Here is a 21,653-nt window from a genome sequence, read left to right as displayed (position 1 = left end):
AAGCAGAGTTTTAGATAGAATTTGATGTATAGAATGTTAAGGAGTGCTCTTAGGCTCAACAGTCATGGAAAGGAAGGGAAAGAAGCAAGATTTGGCAAAAGGAGAAGCTGCACTATGCCATGGTTCTGAACAGTAGCCTTGGCCACTCACAGGGAGCCCTGGAGTGGTCCTGCATTGAGCTGAAAGAGCTGAACTGTTTATCTCCTTGTGTTTTGTTCTGATGAACTTGCAGCTGAGTCTCCCCAAATGTGTTAGTAGCAGAGTTTCATGAGGTAGTGCCCCAAACTCTCTGATCTTTAGTTAAGACATGGAAAGAAAGTGAGGGGAAACTGGGAGGTCCTATAACCCTGTCTCTGCTGGTCATTGTATGGGCTACCATGGAAGGATGTAACCTGGGGCAAGGCAGCTGTGCAGAGGTGATCCTGACAGGGGCCATCTGCATTCCCAGCAAGTTCATTCTTTAAGGGACATTTTGGTGGCCGTGTGCGAAGTAATCCCCGCCCCCCCCTACAGAGAATTGAACTTAGGACCTTGCAAATGCTAGGCAAACACTGAGCTACATCCCAATCCTTTTTATTTTGAAACAGGCTGGCCTTGAATTTGTAATCCTCCTGCGCCAGCCTCCAGAATAGCTGGAGACTGGGGCAGGTATTCTGGAGACTGGCATAATACCATAATTTTATTTGTAATTTAGAATGAGTAGTATATTGGAACACAGGTGCCTGGGTATGTGTGGAAGATCTTTACTGATTGCCTGTGCTTCCCAGTACATGTAGAACAGCTGCCATCTGCTAAAGAGTGAGGATAGGGATAGGATGTCAGCTGTTTGAAGAGAGGACAAAGTGGAAATAGCGCTCTAAGAAAGTGAGAGTGAATGGGCTAGGGAATGGAGCGGAGTGCCCATTCTGGGTCAAGAGTCAAAAGTGAGGCCAGTCATCATGACCACAGTGTGTTTCTTCAGCCATATTTAGCTGCTCAGGTATAAGCACAGAGAAGGTAGAGGTTTGGATTTAATCAGGTAATAAAACTGTTCATTTTGAAAGCTGCTTTCAGGATGTTGGTGATGTGAATGGTATTTAGAATTTCAGGTTTTTAATGATATGCATTTTGGAATGCTAACTGTAGTAAGTGACAGGTCATTGGGGAAAAAAAAGGCGCAGCATTTTTCAGGAAAAATTTTTAGATGTTTGGATGAAAATTACAGGTCCTAATTCTGGCCAACATAAGCAGACAGGGATTTTTGGAAGGTTGTCAAGTACCTCATAGCATCAATAGAAAGTCTGAATCTTGTTCAGAAAACAGGCAGAAACCAAGGGAGTCAAAAGATCTGGCATGCTATCACAGTCAGGCGCTGGAGGAGAGGACTGGTTGGGATGCTGTTGCTACCATTTCTTTCTTGTTTTTAATTGGAGATTGAACCCAGGGATGATTTATCATTGAGTCACATCCCCAGGCTTTTTTATTTTTATTTTATTTTTATTTTTTATTTTTTTTGAGTTGCCGGGGCTGACCTTGAACTCGCAATTCTCCAGTCTCGGCCTCCCAAGTTGCTGAGACTACAGGCATTGCTACTATGCATGGTGCTTGCTACTGTTTCTGAGTTCAGGTATTACAGTTGTTAGAGAGATGATTTCTGAGCCTTTCTTTCGGATTTGAATCACCTGCTCTATCTCAGAGACCTTTAAAAAGATCATTCTGGCTGCTACGTTAAGATTGTAATAGGGATTCAGGTTCAAGAGTGGAGATGTGAGAATGAGTCAAGAAATTCCAAAATAGATGATGTTGACTTAGATCATTAGCATAGTGACAGTGGCAAGGAAAAGCAACAGACAGATGTATAAGATGGCCCACTAGGCTGTTGCTAAAGTTCTTGTATAGAGAAAACACATTTTTCCTCCTTTTCCTGTTCCAGTTCATCATCTTCTTCCTCTTTTCCTCTTCTACTTGCCTCTTTTCTTGAAACCCAGACCTTCTTGGATACCTTTATAAAACCAATGCTGTCTTGCACAGGACAGTGTTGCTTTTCGAACATTTCATAAAATTCTGCAATGTTTGTATCTGTTCATTAAAGAAATAGTTCTAAGCTTTTACTGTGTATACACTATTGTGCCAAAGGAGGTTGCTAGTTTTAGTCATTCTAGAATGGACTTCGAATGTAGACACTCAAAAATGACTGGTTTTAAGACCACCACGTGATTGCTGACTATGTTAAACAACTTTCTTTTTTCTAGGTGTGGATAAGTAAGAATACATGATATAGAGCTGGGCACAGTTGCCCATGCCTGTAATTCTAGCTACTCAGGAAGTTGAGGCAGGAGGATTGCTGGAACCCAGGGGTTTGAGGCCAGCTTGGCACCTGTTTCTAAATACATACATACATACATATGTACAACACACGATCTAACTTTCATCTCAACTTTGTTTCCCAACACTCATTTTGTAGTCACTTACACATTGGTTCTTTAAAATAAATTAAATGTATATCCATTATCTTCAAAATAATAAGATACAATATTATATTTTTTTAAAAACCTTTTTAAGACTGTCATATATCCTCAGAAATAACTAAGATAATTTTTTAAAAATACAGAATTCCAGCATGTTGAGGTTATACATCCTGGTAATCCCATCTGCCCAGGAGGCTTGGGCAGGAGGATTGCAGGGGTTCAGCCTGGGCAATTTAGTGAGACCCTGTCTCCATAAAAAATGCTGGGCATGTAGTTTAGTGGTAGAATTCCCCTGTTTTCAATCCCCAGTAGCACAATCAATCAAATAAACAAAACAGCAAAGAATTCCAACCCTTCTGAATCATATGTATGATAACTAAGTTCCAGAAATCTGTATCTTTAAAAAATATACACTGCAGGATGGTCATTCAGGTTTAGAAATTTTTATTTCTGCTATTCAGACAAGCTTTACTTTCTACCAGGATGGTTAGTTAATTATTAATTAGAGGGATCCATTATAAATAAATATTTGGATTTCTCAGTTTAATTTAAAAATATGGGGTCTGGGGCTCAGTGGTAGAGTGCTTGCTTAGCATGCGTGAGAACCGGGGTTTGATCCCCAACACCACAAAAGAAAGAAAATTAAAAAAACAAGGTATGTCTTACTTTTGAAATTGGTTTCTTAAGATTATAGATAGGTTTTTGGGGTGAGAAAGAAAGTAGATTTAATTAGTTTGTGTCATACCCTGTGGCTGTTTTGTAATATACAGTTTTTATTTCATCTTCCTAAGTAGGAGAAACTTATTCTCTATAAGACTATAGCCCACTAACTTTCAGCTTCAAGCAAATTAGTATAGAAACAGCTAGATTCAATGCTTTCCAAACTTAATATGAATACAGATCATCTGGAGAACTTGTTAAAATGCAGGTTATGATTTAGTAGGTCTGGGGTGGGGCTGCGATTCTTCTTTCGGTTGTGCTCTGGGGTGATGCTGCTGCTGTTCTATGGATCTCACTTTGAGTGGTAAGAAGCTAGATGACAATTATAAGAGTCTTTGTATTTTTATCTTAGCATGGGTTATTCTACTCCGGGGCATGGTTTTTGGCTGTTTAATTTGACCAAAGGTTGAGTTAGCATTTCAGGAAGATTGAATTATATAATCTTTTCCTGCTTTCCTCCCATGTTCTCAAAGGTTATAGTACTATATATAGCTTAAGGATTGTAGTTTCTTGCTTTCCAAATGAATAAAAGAAAAGTATCAGAGACAGGATGATGTTTATTGAATCATTAAATTTGCAGCAGCAAAATTGACTTATTTACTTGAGTTAGTCTTAGTAACAAAATAAGAATGAGAAAGATATCCTGTTGAAAATTATTATTAGAAATGCAGGATCTACCTTAGGATTGGGAGATGTATGTTTTGTAGGGTTTAAGAATGCTTTGCTAGAGCATTCCTTCTTAGCTGGTGGTGATTTTGCCTCTCACATTTGGCCATATCAGGAGACATTTTTAGTTATCACAATAGATGGAGTGGTTGTGGTACTACAGGCATGTAGTTGGTAGAACTCAGGCGTGCTGCTCAACACCCTGCAATGCACCAGACAACCCCCCAAAACAAAGATATGAAGCCCAAAAGGTCAGTAGTGCAAGGAAACCCTATGTAAAAGTGTTTACACAAGTACTTAGTTATTTTGTTTTAAAATTAAAACTAATATAGAAAGTACCAATAGAATATAATCATTCAGCATGGTGTATGTCTGATCAACTCGAGGGCTGAGGCAGAAGGATCGCAAATTCAAGGCCACCTTCAGCAACTTAGTGAGGCCCTAAACAACTTAGTGAGGCCCTGTCTCAAAATAAAAAATAAAAGGGGTTGGGGATGTAGGTCAATGGTTAAGTACCCCTGAGTTCAATCCCCAGTACCCATGTGTAAGTATATGTGTATGTATGTATATGTGTATAAATATATATACAGGTGTGTATATATATGTGTGTGTGTGTGTATGTATATATTCATATATATTTCTACCAATCAGAATTACTCTGTATTAACCTTTCAGTTTTGTGGTTTAAGAAATATCACCATATTTATTTTTGAGAAAACAATACATAATTATTATTTTGAATTCAAACAATGTAGAAAGTTCAAGGATGAAAGTAATGAAGTTCTCCTTAATCTTACCACATGGAAATATCCATCCTTAACTGTGGGTAAACATTATTCCAGATATCTATGAATACACAGATAGAAGAATATAGAAGAATCAAACTGAGACCATAGATCCCCAAAAAAACTTTCTCTTATGAAAAAATTTAAACGTGCAGAAATTAAATAAAATAGAATCATTACCTCCCATATATTCATCACCTAACTTCAAGAATCATGAATTCTGGTCAGTTTCACTTCATCTACATCCACACCCACTCACCTAATTGAGTATTTTGAAGCAAATCCCAGACATCACATCACGTCATTTCATCTGTCACTATTTCAGTATGTGTCTCTGAAACATACAGACTTTTTTTGATCCATTTCACACACATAGAATTACCAATTCCTAATTCTTCCTTTCTCCCTATCCACCTCATTATGTTTTCTTTCATACTGTTATTTTTCTCTAATGAGATTGCACATAACAAAAGATAATTAATTTCACTAATTTTACCAAGAAAGGAGAATGAATGCTATGTAGGCCAAAACAAAAACTACTTGCCATAAATACTTCTTGGATTTTCTTTCTAGAATGTCTTAATCTATTTGGATATGCCGTGTAAAATAATGAAATGCATTATATTTCTTTTACTACATCTGTTTTTTCAGATGGTCTTTCTTTTCCAGTGTTTCTCAAGTCTCTGTTATAGTTACTTCCTTCTGGTTGTCTCTGGTATCTTAAATTCATGCATATGCTCAGTGCAAGGGTGAGTACTTGTAATCCCAGCCACTTGGGAGGTTGAGGAAGATTGCAATTTCAAGGCCAGCCTCAGCAACTTAGTGAGACCCTGTGTCCAAATAAAAAATAAAAAGGACTGGAGATGTAGCTCAGTTCAATCCTCAGTAACAATAACAACAACAAATTCACTCACACCTAGCCCCAGCATCTAGAACAGTATCTGCCATAGGTCTACATAGGTCTACACAGATTTTTCACTAACTTGGATCAGTTCCTGTTTTGAAATTGTCTGGGAACCATGTTCAATGCACTTTCATAAGGGACTTTGAGGAAGAAATTATTTGACACAGCTAGTAAGCTATTAACTTTCAAATAACTTCCCGTTCAGTAAAGGTATAATGAATATGCACAAATAACCATGATATAAAGCAACTAAGCTGCTTGAGAAAGTCACTTAAGAGTGTGGAGAAAAACAAATGGTTTCAGACAGGTCTGATCCAGAAAAATTTTATGGAGGTGGGCACTTAAGCCAGTTTAACCCATTTCGTCCCATTGTCTCAGATGTGGCACACCTGTAAAACAAATCTAGTGTAAATTTTGTAACATACAATGTAATTAAAAATAGTAGAAAGACTATAATTATAAAATAATATGTATAAACTCTGTATTATGATCTAACCTATTTAAAGAGCCTATGTCAGTTACATTGAAATAGTTGCAGAATTGAAAACTTGGGAATAAATTGGCTAGAAAGTTTCTATTTCCTGTCTAAGAATGGGCCTTAAGTTTGCCCAGTGTGGAGCCTTGGACGAGTGAGACCTGCTTGGTCATTCATATGGAGAAAAGGGTTGGATACCTGTGAGAAATCCTAGGCCAGCAGACCTGTTTTGCTTTTATGTTGTCATCATCACCCTTGTGGCACACTTTGACCTGCTAGGTGTGCTGTAGTGCAGGAACAAACGGAACTCTGCTGCAGCTGACCTCTTAGTTTAAAGTCAGTTGATACCCAGAAGGTCTTTTTGCCTAATGAAAACATTGTCTGCTTTTAGTACAATATAATTACATTGGCTTTTTTACTCTTTTACTTGACATCTTGATAAGAAAAAATGATTACATTTGAATAGAACTTATACATAGTCTGGTAAGATACAGAAGTGTTCATTATCCTTGCTTTACAAATGAGGAAACTGAAGTTAGGTGTAATTGTGAGCTGTGTGACTTTGGAGAAAATGGTAAAAAATCATGTGTGTGTGTTGGGGATCAAGTCCAGGGATCAAGTCCCAGGCCTTCTACATGCTAGGCAAGTGCTCTATCATTGAGCTACACTCCCATCTCTAAAATACAATTGGAACTTCATGTCTTCAGGATTCAAATCCAGTACACACCTGATCTTATTTTAACTTACTAAATTAAAAGAAATTTAATCAATATCAAGGCAAAGAAGAACATTGAGAGTTGTGATCATCTCACATTATAAATTCCTTTTTAAAAAATATTTTTTGTTTAGATGGACACAATACCTTTATTGTATTCATTTATTTATATGTGGTGCTGAGGATCAAACCCAGTGCTAGGCAAGTGCTCTACCACTGAACCACAACCCCAGCCCACATTATAAACTCTTTGTGTGTGTGTGGTGGTGGGGTATTGGGGATTGATCCCAGGACTGTGCATACTGGGCATATCTGTCCCAGCCCTTTATTTTATTTTGAGACAAGATCTCATAAAGTTGTCCTGGCTGGCATCGAACTTGTGACCCTTCTATCTTAACCTCTTGAGTCCCTGGGATTACAGGCATGTGCCACCATGCCTAACACTTCGAGGAAGAGTTTTTCTTCTTTATAAAAAATTTTGTTTTGCTCTTGGCTTTTGCAGACAAAACAAAATTTATAATTTAAGAAAGCAAGATTGCCACAGTGTAGATCATAAGTATATTTTAGTAGGTTGTTGTTTTTTCTACTTAGTACACATGGGGTATAAGGTAACATTTTCATAACTAATGACTTTCTCTCATTGCATGCTGAGATATTGGTATGAGGCTGCCTCAAATTATTTTCATATTATCTTTTTTAAAATAATTTTTAAAATTTGTTCTGATTAGTTGTATATGACAGTGGAATGCATTTATACATTTTGATAAATCATACATAAATAGAGTGTAATTGCTCATTTTCCTGATTGTGCATATTGTAGGATCCCATTGGTCATGTAGTCACACATGTACAGGAGGTAAAAATGTCTGTTTCACTCTACTATCCTTCCTGTTCCCATTTATTTTCATGTCTTCTTTAGTCAAATTACATACACAGGCCTATGGATGCTGCTGCTGTTTTTGTCTGTAATTAAGAATGAAATGTCTCTGCGGCCTGTACTTCTTTATATGCTGAATAAGAGAAATGTCTTCTTGCTTGGTGAGTGACTGAGGCCCTTGCCTGCATGTCGTGTTTCCTCTCTGAATTTTCATGCTATAAATAAATGACTGGGCTGGGATCGTGGCTCAGTGGTAGAGTGCTTGCCTGGCACGTGTGAGGCATTGGGTTCAACCCTCCTCACCACCACATAAAATGAATAAATAAAATAAAGGTATTTTGTCCATCTACAGTTGAAAAAAAATTTAAAAAAATAAATAAATGGCTTTTTTTTGTTTTGTTGTTGTAATATCAAACCCAGTACCTTGAACATGCTAGATAACTCATTGGCTATTTAAATTGAAATACATGAAAACTAGCATGGTGGCATACACCTGTAACCCCAGCTTCCAGGAGCTGAGGCAGGAGGACTGCTTGAGCCCTGGAGATTGAGAGCTGCCTGGGCAACATAGAGAGAACTCATCATACATACACGTGCGCACACATACAAATTGAATTACTTGATATTTGACTACAGCCTCCGTGGATTCTCTGCTGGAAACAGTTTTAATGATTTGTTAGCAGTAGGCTACTTCAGGTCCCGTTTTCTTATAATAGTCTCTAGGATTCATATTTTTGATGTTTTCTTCCATTTTGTGTATCTAGGCTCCTTAGTTTCATAAATATACCTTGCATGTGTCTGCTTATCTTTATTCCTTTTAGATAATTACCTAACTATATCTCAGCTTTCCATCTTGATTATAGTGTTGATTGTAGTTTGTTTTTTTTTTTCTGATCAGATCATAATGGAGCATATTGTAGTATATGCTTTGGTGAATGCAGGGACCAGCTTGTAACTTCAAGCCTGGAATTCTTAGGACATTCTTTCTGTTTTCCGCCAATGAAAGAAGTAGTAAGTATCCTGAAAGTAAGAAAGAATGAGAGTGCATATTATAAAAGTCAAGGAAATTGAAATTATTTGGAAGAGAGGACTGCAGTCTGCAGAATACAAGCCTATTTGATTTATCTGGGAAGAAAAAACATTCAGAGTAATTAAATCCTATACATTTTATTTATTTTATTTATTTATTTATTTATTTATTTAGGCGCTGAGGATTGAACCCAGGGCCTTGTGCTTATGAGGCAAGCACTCTACCAATGAGCTATATCCCCAGCCCTCTCATTTGATTTAGATTATACTTATTCTGTGTGTGTGTGGCAGGAGGGGATTGAGCCCAGGGGTAGTCTACCACTGAACTACATCCCCAGTCCTTTTTATTTTTTATTTTATGCTTTTTATTTATTTTTAATATATTTTAAAAAAATTTTTAGTTGTTGATGGATCTTTATTTATGTGTATGCAGTGCTGAGAATTGAACCCTGTGCCTTATATGTGCTAGGCAAGTGCTCTATCACTGAACCACAGCCCCAGCCCATATACTTTTTATTTTAAAACAGTATCTCTCTAAGTTGCTCAGGTCCTCGCTAAATTGCTTTGACTGGCCTCTAACTTGCAAACCTCTTGCCTCCCAAGTCACTGGAATTACAGGCCTTTGCAATCGTGACTGTTTTTTTTTTTTATTTTGAGACAAGGTCTTGCTAAATGGCCTCAAACTTGTGATCCGCCTGCCTTAGCCTCTCAAGTAGCTGGGATTATTTGCTATCCTGACCTGCAAATTAGTTATTCTTTAAATGCTATTATGTAAGTATCTTGTTGCTACATAAAAATAGGATAGACTTTCCTCCAGAGAAGATCTACATATGGCTAATAAGCACATGAAAGATGTTCCATGTCACTTATTATAGGAATGCAAATCAAAACCACAATGAGATACTACCTCACACCCATTCAAATGATTATTAAAAACAAGCAACAAACAGAAAATGAGCATTGGTGAGGATGTGGAAAAGTTGAAACTCTTTGTGCATCATTTTGGGAATGTGAAATGATAAAGCTGCAGTGGAAAACAGTGTGATAGGTTTAAAAATAGAATTTCCATATGATCCAGTATTTCACTTCTGGGCGCATACCCCAAAGAATTGAAGAGGATCTTGAAGAGATACTTGTAAGCCTGTGTGCATAGCAGCTTTATTTACAACTAAAATGTGGAGGCAACTTAAGTGTCCATTGATAGACAAAGGGACACACAGAATATGTTATTTCCATGTAATGGCATGTTATTCAACCTTAAAAAGGAAGGGTATTCTGATGTGTGCTGTAGCATGGAGGAACCCTGGGAACATTATGCTCCGTGAAATAGGGAAGTCACAAAAAGACAAATAGGCATGATTCTAGTTATATGAGGTATGAGGTCAGAAGCATAGAGACAGAAGCTAGAATGGTGGTTGCCAGGGACTGGTGTGAAGGGGAAGGAGGAGTCATTATTTCATGGGTACAGAATTTCAGTTTACAAGATGAAGAGAGTTATAAATATGATGTTTGTGATGATTGCACAGCATTTTGAATATATTAATAAAATCATTGAACTGTACACTTAAAAATGATTAAGATGGTAAATTTTTATATTGTATTTTACTATGATCCAAAAAGTAAAGTCATAGGAATAAATTTTCATAAGTGGTTTTCTGCGTTTTTCCATTTCTTCTCTGCATGCCCTCATGTATGCTCTAAATCATCATACACTGTTTTCTTGGCTTGATTGTTCTTTTGTACATCAGAGTGATTTAATCCCTATTACATTGAGTTGGGCAATGAGAAAAAATTTTAACACAGCTACATCTTTTCTCATTAATTAAAATTTCTTCTTTCCTGTCCCTTTTCTCTTGTCCTTTTGGTTTCCCTTACTGGTCCTGGGTGCAGCAGATACATGCACACTCATTTGCCCTCAATAGAGGATCTGTCCTCATGCTGATCACAGCTGTTTCCTCAGTCAGCACGGACTAGTCCACCCTAGTGTGTGCTGGTGGGACAGCCTAGGGAGGATGCAGGATGCAGTAAGTGGAGTAGAATCGCTCTCGCCAGCCTTGCATGGGTCTGTGCTTTCCTCTTCTTGCCTTCCGCTCCTTTCACTGCAGAGCTTTCTGTTAGTTGTACTGTGTCCTCCATGGAATTAGTACGGAATCTGCATATTTGTGTGTTAGATAACCACATCTCTTTTCCATATTTGGTAGGCAGAATGATATCTTCACAGTCTCTTGGACAATGTGTTATAAATGGCCTTCTGACTGTTCTTCACTTTGCACCATGCCCTGACTCCTTTGGCTTTTTAAACTGTTTTTGGCCTCATGGTATTAGTAGTTTCCTTGTACTTTTTTTGTGTGTGTGCTGGGGATCAAACCTAAGGCTTTGCCCATGTTAACTACATGGTCTACCTATATGGTCTGAACTACACCTGAGCCACAGTTTCTTTATACATCAATCAGTGAGAAGTTTGGTAACTGTGGACTTCTTTTCTACTTATTTTAACATTTAATTTAATAACACTTTTGGAATAAGTCATATAATTTGTTTTTAGAAAATGATTTGTACATGATTCATGATAATTTTATGCTCTCCTTAATGCACAAAGATGCTTCATACTCAAAGGATCAGGTTTTGGAGCTCTGTCATTTGTTCATATTATAGGAATACCATCTGCACCAAGCGTAGCTTCTTGTTCCTTTTACACCAAATATGGCAAACCCGTGACCCCCCCCCCTTTTCTTGTATTTGGTATTTTTTAGTTAATGTTCTATTTTTGAGCACATTCATGACAATTTTATAACAGCTTAAGAATACATTATAATTTTAGTACAATTTTGCATCCATTAGTTCATTTTATTGTCCAATGGCTTTATTACATAGATATTGCTAATATTACATTTTTACATCTTAGAAAACACATGTGTGATACTCTGTTCATGTGTAATTTTATGGCCATCCCATCTCTTTACGTTTCTCTTTTAAAATTCTAAACTCATAAGAAAATGACCTCTTTCCTTTTCTGGCCGGGGGGGTGTGTCTTTTTCCATACTTTAAAAATTGATGCATTATAGTTGCACATAATGATGGGGTTTGCTTATATATTCCTACATGCACACAGTGTAACACTAATGATTTAACCAATATCATTCCCCAGAATTTCCCTTTCCTTCCCTTTTTCCCTTCCCTGGTCCACTACTGATTTCTGATCTTCATGAGACCCACCACCACACCTTTCTTTTCCTTTTTCCTCTCTAGCTTCCACATATGAGAGAAAACATAACAACTTTTGACCTTTTGAGTTGGTTTATTTTGCTTAACATAATGGTCTCAAGCTTCATCCTTTTTCCTGCAAGTGGCATAATTTGATTTTTCTTTATGACTGAATAAAACTTCATTGTATGTATATAATGTGTGTGTATATGTACTACATTTTCTGTATCCATTCATCTGTAGATGGCCACTTTGGTTGATGGACACTTAGGCTTGGCTGTTTTGAATTGTGCTGCTATAAACATGGGTATGCATGCATCCCTATAATATGATGACTTTAATTCTTTAGAATAAATACCAAGGAGTGGTATAACTGGATCACATGGTAGTTCCATGCTTAATCTTTTTTAAAAAATATTTTTTAGTTGTACATGGATACAATATTTATTTATTTTTATGTGGTATTGAGGATCCAACCCAGCACCTCACATGTGCTAGGCAAGCGCTCTACCACTGAGCGACAGTCCAGACCCTCCATGCTTAATGTTTTGAGGACCCTCCATACTGATTTCCATAGTGGTTGTACTAATTTACAATCTCACAGAGTGAAAGTGTTACTTTTTCTCCACATCCTCTACATCATTTATTATTATTTTTATTCTTATTAGAGAATTATAATTATACACAGTAGTTGGGTTCATTTTGACAAAATCATACATGCAAAAAATTTGATTTCAGTGCGCACCTCCCTCCTGTACTCCACTGATCTTCCTTTTGTTCTTTTATTTATTTTTGACTGGAACTTTCTACATATACATCAAGGTGAGATTCCCTTTGGTACATTTGCATATGCATAGAACATGATTTTGTTGAATTCATTCCATATTTCTTCCCCTTATCCTTTCTCCCTCCCTTGTTTTCCTTGTACTGCACTTATCTTCCCTGTCTGTTCATGATATCTGATCTCTCCAGCTTCTTGCCCTTATTTTCTAGCATCTGTATTCTGACTGCCAGAAAATGATCTCTTTCTTAGCTTCTGTTTTCTGTAAATATCTTCTTTTGTTTGTCAGAATGAATTTTGCATTATATTTTTATTTAATTTCCCATGTACTTAACGTATTTTTGTCAGCCTGTTTTCCTTTTAAGTCTAATCATAGGGACTGTCCTTACTGTTTTAAAAAATCACTAACTGCAGAATAATAATGATAGGATAAACATTGGGTAGTGTTTTCAAATTTCTTTCACACCCAGTAATCTCCTTTTAATCTTTACTACAGTTATCTAAGTTGGCAGGACAGGTATAACTTGCTTCTTTTGGTGGGTTGACTGGAAGTGTTAGCTGAAGTTACTAAAAAGGGTTAGGACAGGAATGCACAGGCTTCTTTCTCCTCTTCAGGCTCTTCCCATGGCCATGACTTTGCTTCTTTCTCTGGTGATATAGGGAATACAAAGGAGGATACAGACGTATCATTTCTCTCCAGATTTCTTTGAAACTTCCATCTTGCAAACTTCTTGCTCAGAATTAGATCCAGAGTAGCAGTTTCTCTTGTTGCTTTGTTGAAAGACTTCCTATAAAAAGAAACTGTCAGTCAGACAGATCAATAATTTGCCAAATTTTCTGTTTAACAAAGCAGGTCATGGAACAGTTGTACTCACCGGCGTTTTGCTTGTTTTGCCATCTCGTAATCGTGTTAGGACTCTTTATAGTATATGTCTAAGCATTAGTTTCCTAGACCTGCTATAACAGAGAAAAGGAAACTGAACCTTATTAGTCAAGAGAGAAATGCTAATTAAAGCTAAAATGAGAAATGACAGTTTGGGCAGGTTAAAATAAGAGAAATTTATATTCTTACAGTTTAGGAGGCCAGAGTCCAAAATTAAGGTGTTACAGAACTGGGTTCATCTTAAGGGCTCAGAAGGGGACTCTATCTGTGCCTTTCTCTGAGCTTCTGGTATTTACTTGCAGTCCTTGGTGTTCTCTGGCTTCCAGGTATGTAACTCATCTGTGCTCCCATCTTCTCATGACGGTCTTCTCTCTGCGTGTATTTTTACATGACTTTCTCCTCTCTGTGTGTCTGTCTGTCTCTTTTCATATGAGGACAGCAGTCACATTGGATGAAAAGTATTTCCTCATCTTACCTTATACTTCAACTACATCTGCAAAACCCTATTTTCAAATCAGTCACATTCACAGGAATCAGAGATGAGGGCTTCCACATATCTTACTGGGAGAGGCAATTCAGCCCACAACCATGTCTTTTTAGGGATCTCTTTCCCATGTGATGTTCATCCATGGGTTTCCCATAACTATCTATTGAACTGACTTTGTTTATATGTATTTTATCACATAATTTAATTTTATTCATAAGTCTTAATGATTGAGTGAGTGAGTGTGGTGCCAGGGGTTGAACCCAGGGCCTTGTACGTGCCAGGCAAGTGCTCTACCACTGAGCTAACTCCAGGCCTCACCATTTTATTATTTGGTGCCTTAGGTTAAATTTTCAATTATTGATGATCTATTAATATTACAGCTGATATAAAGGCTAAATAGCCCTTATATACAAGATATATACAATAATATAAGAACAGGTATTGACCTGTTCTTGTGCTTTTCAAAATTACCCTTGTTTGATTTTGGTATCAGGGTTACATTAACCATGTTAAAACAATCGTTAAGAAAGAAATGTATTCACTGTTAATGTGTTTTTAAACATGTTAGTAAACTCACTTGTGAAACTACCTGGGTCTGTGGCGCTTTTCTTCCCTTCTTCCTTCTTTTCCTTCAGTCCTTCCTTTTTAAAATCTTTTATTTTATATATTTTTAAAAATTTTTATTTTTTAGTTGTAGGTGAACACAATATCTTTGTTTTTTAAATTTTTATGTGGTACTGAGTGTTGAACCCAGGGCCTCATGCATGCTAGGCAAGCGTGCTACCACTAAGCCATAACCCCAGCCCCAAGTCTTTTCATTTGGGAATAACACAGGAAGAAAAGAAGAAGAAAAAAAAAAAGAACAACCCAAAACCAGACTTGGTGGTGCGGTGGTGCACGTCTGTAATCCCAGCTATGTAGGGCACTGATGCAGGAGGACCAGAAGTTTGGGCAATTTAGTAAGACCCTGTCTCAAATATTTTAAAAGGCTGGAATGTATCTTAGGAAGAGTCCTTGTCTATCTTCACAGTGCTCTGGGTTCAATTCCATACACAAACATACACAAAAACACTCAGAAAAGTATGCAGATAATAAGTATATAGTCAGTGAATTTTCACAATGTTAATTCTAGGGCAAGAAATACAGTGCTGCAGCTGGGTGCCTAGGGATGCTGAGACAGGAAGATCTCAGGTTTGAGGCCAACTTGAACAATTTAGTGAGACCCTGTCTCAGAAAGTAAAAAGAAGAAAGCTGGGTGTTGGTGGCACCGCCTGTAATCCCAGCAGCTCAGGAGCGCTGAAGCAGAGTTTGAGACCAGCCTCAGCAGTTTAGCTAGGCCTAAGCAACTTAGTGAGACCCAGTCCAAAATAAAATAAGAAAGGCTAGGATGTGTCCTCAGTGGTTAGTGCCCCTGGGTCAATGTTCAATCCCTGGTAACCAAAAAAAAAAAAAAAAAAGGGAGAGAGAGAAAATTTAAAATACAATGTTGCTAGCATCCTCTTAATTATTTTTGTCACCTCTTAAAGTAAACACTATCTGAAGAATCTACCAAGTACCATAGTTTTGTCTTTTTTTATGTACTTTGTCTTTAAATCATATAGAATGTTATTCTTTGTGTTACTTTTTTCCACCCAACTTTTATTAGTTTTCATCTGCATTACTGCAGGTAGCTGTTAGTCTTAAGTTTCATTATATTATATTATAGCATTCACCTATTTTACTCATTTTATCATATAGATATTTGGTTGCTTTTAATTTTTTTTTTTTTTTTTTTGATATGGTTATTGAACTCCGGGTGCTAACCACTGAGCACCTCCCAGCCCTTTATGTATTTTTTTAGAGACAGGGTCTTGCTGAGTTGCTTAGGTGCCTCACTAACGTGCTGAGGCTGACTTTGAACTAGCGATGCTCCTGCCTCACTTCCCCAGCTGCTGGATGATAGGCGTGTGCCACCATGCTCAGCTTGCTTTCAGATTTTGACAATTAAAAATTGTCTTCTGTGAACACCCTTGTACATGTCTCCTGTAGTGCATAGGTTGCATATCAGTGAATATATTCCTAGTTGAGTCACAGGATTTGTTTTAGTGGATACTGCTAAATTGTTTTCTAATAGTTCCTGTTGCTGCCCATTCTTCCACCATTTGGAATTGTCAGTTCTTAAATATCTGAGGCATTCTGGTAGATATATTAGATATGCAGCACTATCTTATTTGGGCTTTAATTTGGCATTTCTCTGATGACTAATGGAAACTTCTACCCTTTCATGTTTTTATTGGCCATTTGGCTACCTTCTTTGTAAAATATCTATTCAAGTCTTTTTGCCCATTTGGGGAAGGGAGGGGAGTTTGTTTTTTTTTTTTCTTACCAATTTGTAGGGATTTTTCATAAATTTTGGGTACAAGTTCTTTGTCAGATTCTTGTATTGCAAATATAATCCTTTACTCAATGGCTTGCCTTTTTGCTTTTTTAGGGATTTCTTTTAATAGACAAAAATCTAATTTTTAAACTGGTACACTATCCTACATGATGAATCCTTTTGGTAACGGTTAAGAAATTCCTCTTTACCCCAAAGTCTGAAGACAGTCTCCCATGCCCCGCCCCTCAACCCCCGACCCCATACTGAGTATTGAACCCAGGGATACTTACCCATTGGGCTACACCCCAGCCCTTTTTATTTGAGACAGGATCAAGTTGCGAGGCTGAACTTGTGATCCTCCTGCCTCAGCCTTCTGAGTGTCTGGATTACAGCCCAACAAATGCTCTTTTCTTCGTTCTTTTTTTTTTTTTTTCACTTAAATTTTTAACTAATTAAATAATACAATTGGAAAATTAAGATGTTCATTATGTTATTTCAGAGAAAAACAGCAATATATGAAGATATTCCTTATTTCTTTTTACATAACTATATTCATTATGTAGGATATTGTAGGTACTTAATACCTAGTGAATGAATCATAATTTGAGGTACAGTGAGAATAATACTTGATAAAGACCCTCATATGGACCCAGTGGGGATCTGTTCAACATCATTATGCTATCCAGTAATTGTTCCTAAAGATAGAGAATATAGTTGATTTTTTCTGTTTTGACCTTATATTCGGTAATTTTTCTTAACTCAATAGTTCATTCTGATAATTTCTACTCGATTCTTTTGAAATTTCTGTGGAAATATCTGTATCAGAATCCAGATTCTGACAGCTTTCTGTCTCTTTTTAGTCTTTGTACTCTTTCCTTTTTCTCTTCAGTTCTGTATCAGAGATGCTGGTGATAGCAGGCATTAACAAGCTCATGGGGAAAGGGATCACCATTTTACCAGAGGAGCATGATTGTTGCTGTGAGTTTTAAAATCCATGTTCATTGTGAATGTAAGAAGTTCCCTTTTTGTTCCTAGTTTCTGAATGTTTTTTCTTATTGTTGAGTCACCGTTACCTTTTATCAAATGCGTGCTCTGCATCTGTTGAGCAACTGTTGTATGATTTTTCTCCTGCATTTCCTCATGTGGTAAGTGATGCAGTGATTGATTTTCAAAACCCAATCAGCTCAAGATTCCTAAATAAGCCTATGTTTTGCCATGTTTTTTTATATATTGCTGAATTGGACTTGTGAACATTTGGGTAGTTATTTTGCATCTGTTTCATTGTTGAATGGCCTGTAATTGTCCTTTCTCATATTGCTTGTTAAATATTGGTGTCAAAGTTGTGTTTGGTCTCATAAAATGAGTTGGAATGTGCCTTCTTCCATGTTCTTACGGTTTGTATAAGATTGGTATTTCTTTCTTCTTTAAATATTTTGTATAATTTGCTGGTGAAATCATTTGGGCCTGGAGTTTTTGTCATGGATAGGTTTTCAGTTAGGCTGTCAATTTCTTTAATAGAGAACTATTTAAATTTCCTAGTTCTTTTTGCACCACGTTAAGTAAAAAGTGTTTCTCTCACTTTATTTTCCTAAATGTTCAAATTGATGGGCATAAAGTTATGCACAATATTTCTGCTTACAATCTTTTTATTGCATAATAACATCCCTTTCTCTCTCTCTCTCTTTTTTTTTTTTTTTTTTTGGTACTGGGGATTGAACTCAGGGACACTTGACCCCTGAGCCATATCCCTAGCCCTTTTTCATATTTTATTTAGACACAGGGTCTCACTGAGTTTTTTTTGTATCTCCCTTTTACTGAGGCTGGCTTTGAACTTGTGATCCTCCTGCCTCAGCCTCCTCAGCCACTGGGATTATAGGCATGCGCTATCAAGGCCGGCCCCTTTTTCATTTTTTTGATAGTGGTTATTTATTCTGTTTTTCTCTAACTCATTTTTTCCAGATTTGTTTTGTTTTGTTTTTCCCAGTGCAAGAAATCAAACCAAGGACCTTGAATATGTCAAGCACATGCTCTACCACTGAGCTACCCTAGCTCATCTTGCAGGGGTTTTTAATCTTTCAAAGAATGAGTGATTGTGTGATGCTATTGTATATATGTTTTGTATTTAACTAATTGCTTCTTTTTCTCTTCTTTCTTTCCTTGTTTCTTGCTCGGTATTGAACCCAGGGCACTAATACTGAACTACATCCCTAGTCCTTATTTTTTTATTTTAAAAACATTTTTAAAATGTTTCTAGGCCTCATCTTTTTAAAATTTTCCTTTTTTTTGTTGTTGTTGATAAACACAATACTTTTTTTTTTTTCAAATTCACACTCAAAATTTATTGAAATTTTATAAAAACTCAGGCCAAGTGAGGAATATGGTACAACCCAAGAGTATAAGGACAGCTTTGTTCAGTGCTTTTTTTCTCCTCGGCCCTACTGCCGAGATGGTGATGCAGCTCCTCACTCCATTAACAAGGCAGCATGGAAATATTCTTAAAACCGAGGCAATACGGATTTCAGGCTGGGGACAGGTTGCCTTTTCTCCTGAGGAATCTCAAGCCAGGCAAAAGTCACACACTACCCAAGACCTCTGTGCCAGAGGGAAAGCTTGATTTATCCAAGCCTTCAAGAAGTTGCTGTCTTCCCCTGGTCAGATACTATGATCTCCTGACAGGGCCCAGAGAACCACACAGCCCTGATCCTAATTCAGTGTGAAAAGGTTGCAGGCATATGGAGCTTTCAGGATAAACCTGACCTTTCCTAGGCATGTCTCATTTCCATATTCATACCCACTGCCTTTCCCCCAACATTTCCAGTGTAAAGCCTAACTTCTGGGGAATTGAGAGGAACAGTGTCATGAATAGACTCCTCTCAGACTGGAGCAGGAGTCAAGCCAAATAAATAACAAAATTGGGTGGGAAGCGGGAGGAGAGGAGAGACGAGGGAACAATCTTTTGCCTCAAGTCTGGAATATCAGTTAGTGGGGCTGGCTGTTTCTGGACCACACTTGGTGACTGTCTGGTGCTGGAAGGCAGCAGCATTCTGTTTGATAGCCTCATCAAAACCATGGTGGCCAGCTGGGAGTGCAGCAGAGAACAAAATTCAAAGGAAATGGAAAAGTCCACAGTACAGGTTGGGGGTAGGCAGGAATACCAGGGCTGAATCGCCAAATAGTCTCTAAGTGGTTGAAGAGCTTGGCATCTACAAACAGCCTTGACCTTGTGAGGTTTGACCAGGGAAACTGCAGAGGTGTAATGTTCTAGGACAAGTGGAAAGCCAACCTCCAACTGGGCCTTAAGGTGACCCTTAGGGCTGGATACCACCAGACTTCTTACACCAGGTCACAAACTTGCAATACTCCTGGACCTTGGACTCCACTCCATACATCTCCTGCATTGAGTACCCCATGATCCTACGCTCTGAGTAAGCCTTTCGCTTGTTGGTGAACGTGGCAGCAAAGCCCATGAAGTAAAGACTGGGAGTTAAGCCAGTTTCAGCTGCCAAGACCTGGGTAGCTCGGGGCAAGAGGAGGCTGCAGGCGATCAGAAACCTGCTGCAGTTCGCCAAGCTCCTTCCCCCGGCTGTCACAGAGCGGTTGAGGACAGGACTCGGGGTGGGGCTGGGATAATGAGGGGTGCATGCGAAGCGCCAATTGCCTATGGGGCTGCGCTACTGCTGAAAGCAAAACTTGGGAGGCATCATAACCCCCGAAGCCCCGCCGGACCCGTTATTGCCAGGGCATCCACGAGAGCTAAGAAGTGGTTGGCACCCACCCGGAGCACTTCCCCTCGCGTATAATTTGCTAAAGGATTCTCCAAAGTTCTACTTTAGCTTCCAGGACACCACGACTGCCAGCCCCTGCCTCGCCCGCATCCCAGGACTGCCACCCTCCGCAGAGGAACTTCGGGATGCTGGGGAACCCCTTCGCTCCCTAGCGGATGCTTGCGCCTTCCTCTCACCTCATTCTGGTTTTTTTTGTTTGTTTGTTTTGTTTTTGTTATTTTGTTGTTGTAGATGTACATGATACCTTTATTTTATTTTATTTTTATGTGGTGCTCAGGATCAAACCCAGTGCCTCACTCATGCTAGGCAAGCACTCTACCCCCCTATCTTTTAAAAAAAGTTTTGAGACAGGGGTCTCCCTAAATTTCTTAGTGCCTTGCTTAGTTGCTGAGGCTGCCCTTAAACTTGCAATCCTCCTGCCTCAGCCTCCCAGGTGCTGGGATTACAGGTGGGTGCTACAACATCTGGCTTATTTTTTTGTTTTATACTATAAATATTCATTTTGGTTGCTTCTTACTATCTGTATTCATTAAGATTTACTCATACATTTTCTATCTCTTGCTTTATATTTCTTCCTGTATCTTCAAACTTTCATTTGTTATTGTTTTCCCTTTTGCTTAAAGGATACTATTTCCTTTAGGGACGCTTTGCTGGAGATGCATCCCATATCTATCTTTCTTTCTTTCCTTCTTTTTCATTTGTGATGGTACTGGGGCCTCACGCGTGCTAGGCAAGCACTATCAATGAGTACAGCCCTGGCTTTTTTAAAATTTTATATTGTGACAGGGTCTCTCACAGTGTTGCTGAGGCTGGCCTCAAAACTTGGGATCTTTCTACCTCATCCTCCCAAGTAGCTGGGATCACAGGCATGCACCATAACTTTTTACTCTTGTTGACATGAGGTCTCAGGTGTTGCTCTGCTTGGCCTTGAACTTGCAGTTCTCCTGCCTCAACCTCACCAGTAGCTGGGATTACAGGCATGTGCCCCCCCTCCCCACTTTTTTTTTTTGAACAAATGATTGTTGTTTTGGTTTCTTATGGAAAAACCAAAGAACTTCCTATTGCCAGGAAGAGATTACATTGTGAAGGAAAGTTTACTGAAAAGATGTCATTTGAATAATATCTTTAATTATGATATAAATTTGCCAGATGAACAAAATAGGCAGAAGGAGTAATGTAAAAGAGGAGGATTTGTTCACAGACTTGCAATATTTCATTACTGTTGGAGAACAGTAATTGAGTTCAAGTAGTAGGTAAGACTAGAAGGAGAGAAGGGATGACATATGCTAAGTTGGGACTGTCCAGCAAGCTAGCAATTCTTCATCACCTCCCTGTATTAACAGTAATTTATCAGTAATGATAGTTAACATCTTCATAAGATAAATTTCCAAAAGTGTAATCGCTGTGTCTAATAGAATGACTATTCCAAGTGCCCTCATACATTCAGTGAAACCCTTGGGTTTGACCTAATTTACACTGCCTCTAGCAAATATGCTGGTTTCAGTTACTCAGCTGCTATAACTAATGTATTTTTAATGT

The 21,653-nt window shown here is 38.0% G+C and overlaps 1 protein-coding gene and 1 pseudogene across 5 annotated transcripts in view; one reads left to right on the top strand and one right to left on the bottom strand.

The window, feature by feature from the left end:
• SCAI (suppressor of cancer cell invasion) overlaps positions 1-21,653 on the top strand; it is a 154,346-nt gene that overhangs the window by 49,316 nt on the left and 83,377 nt on the right. The window lies entirely within an intron of this gene.
• LOC306644917 (coenzyme Q-binding protein COQ10 homolog A, mitochondrial-like) lies at positions 19,305-20,295 on the bottom strand (annotated as a pseudogene). Its single transcript has 2 exons — positions 20,291-20,295; positions 19,305-19,950 (listed from the first exon to the last, which is right to left on the bottom strand). The product of its transcript is annotated as a coenzyme Q-binding protein COQ10 homolog A, mitochondrial-like (transcript).

This window comes from Sciurus vulgaris (genome assembly GCF_902686455.1).
Source record: "Sciurus vulgaris genome assembly, chromosome: 15".
Lineage (NCBI taxonomy): Eukaryota > Metazoa > Chordata > Mammalia > Rodentia > Sciuridae > Sciurus > Sciurus vulgaris.
Note: the sequence above shows the minus strand (reverse complement) of the source record. Positions and strands in the feature narration are given on the sequence as shown.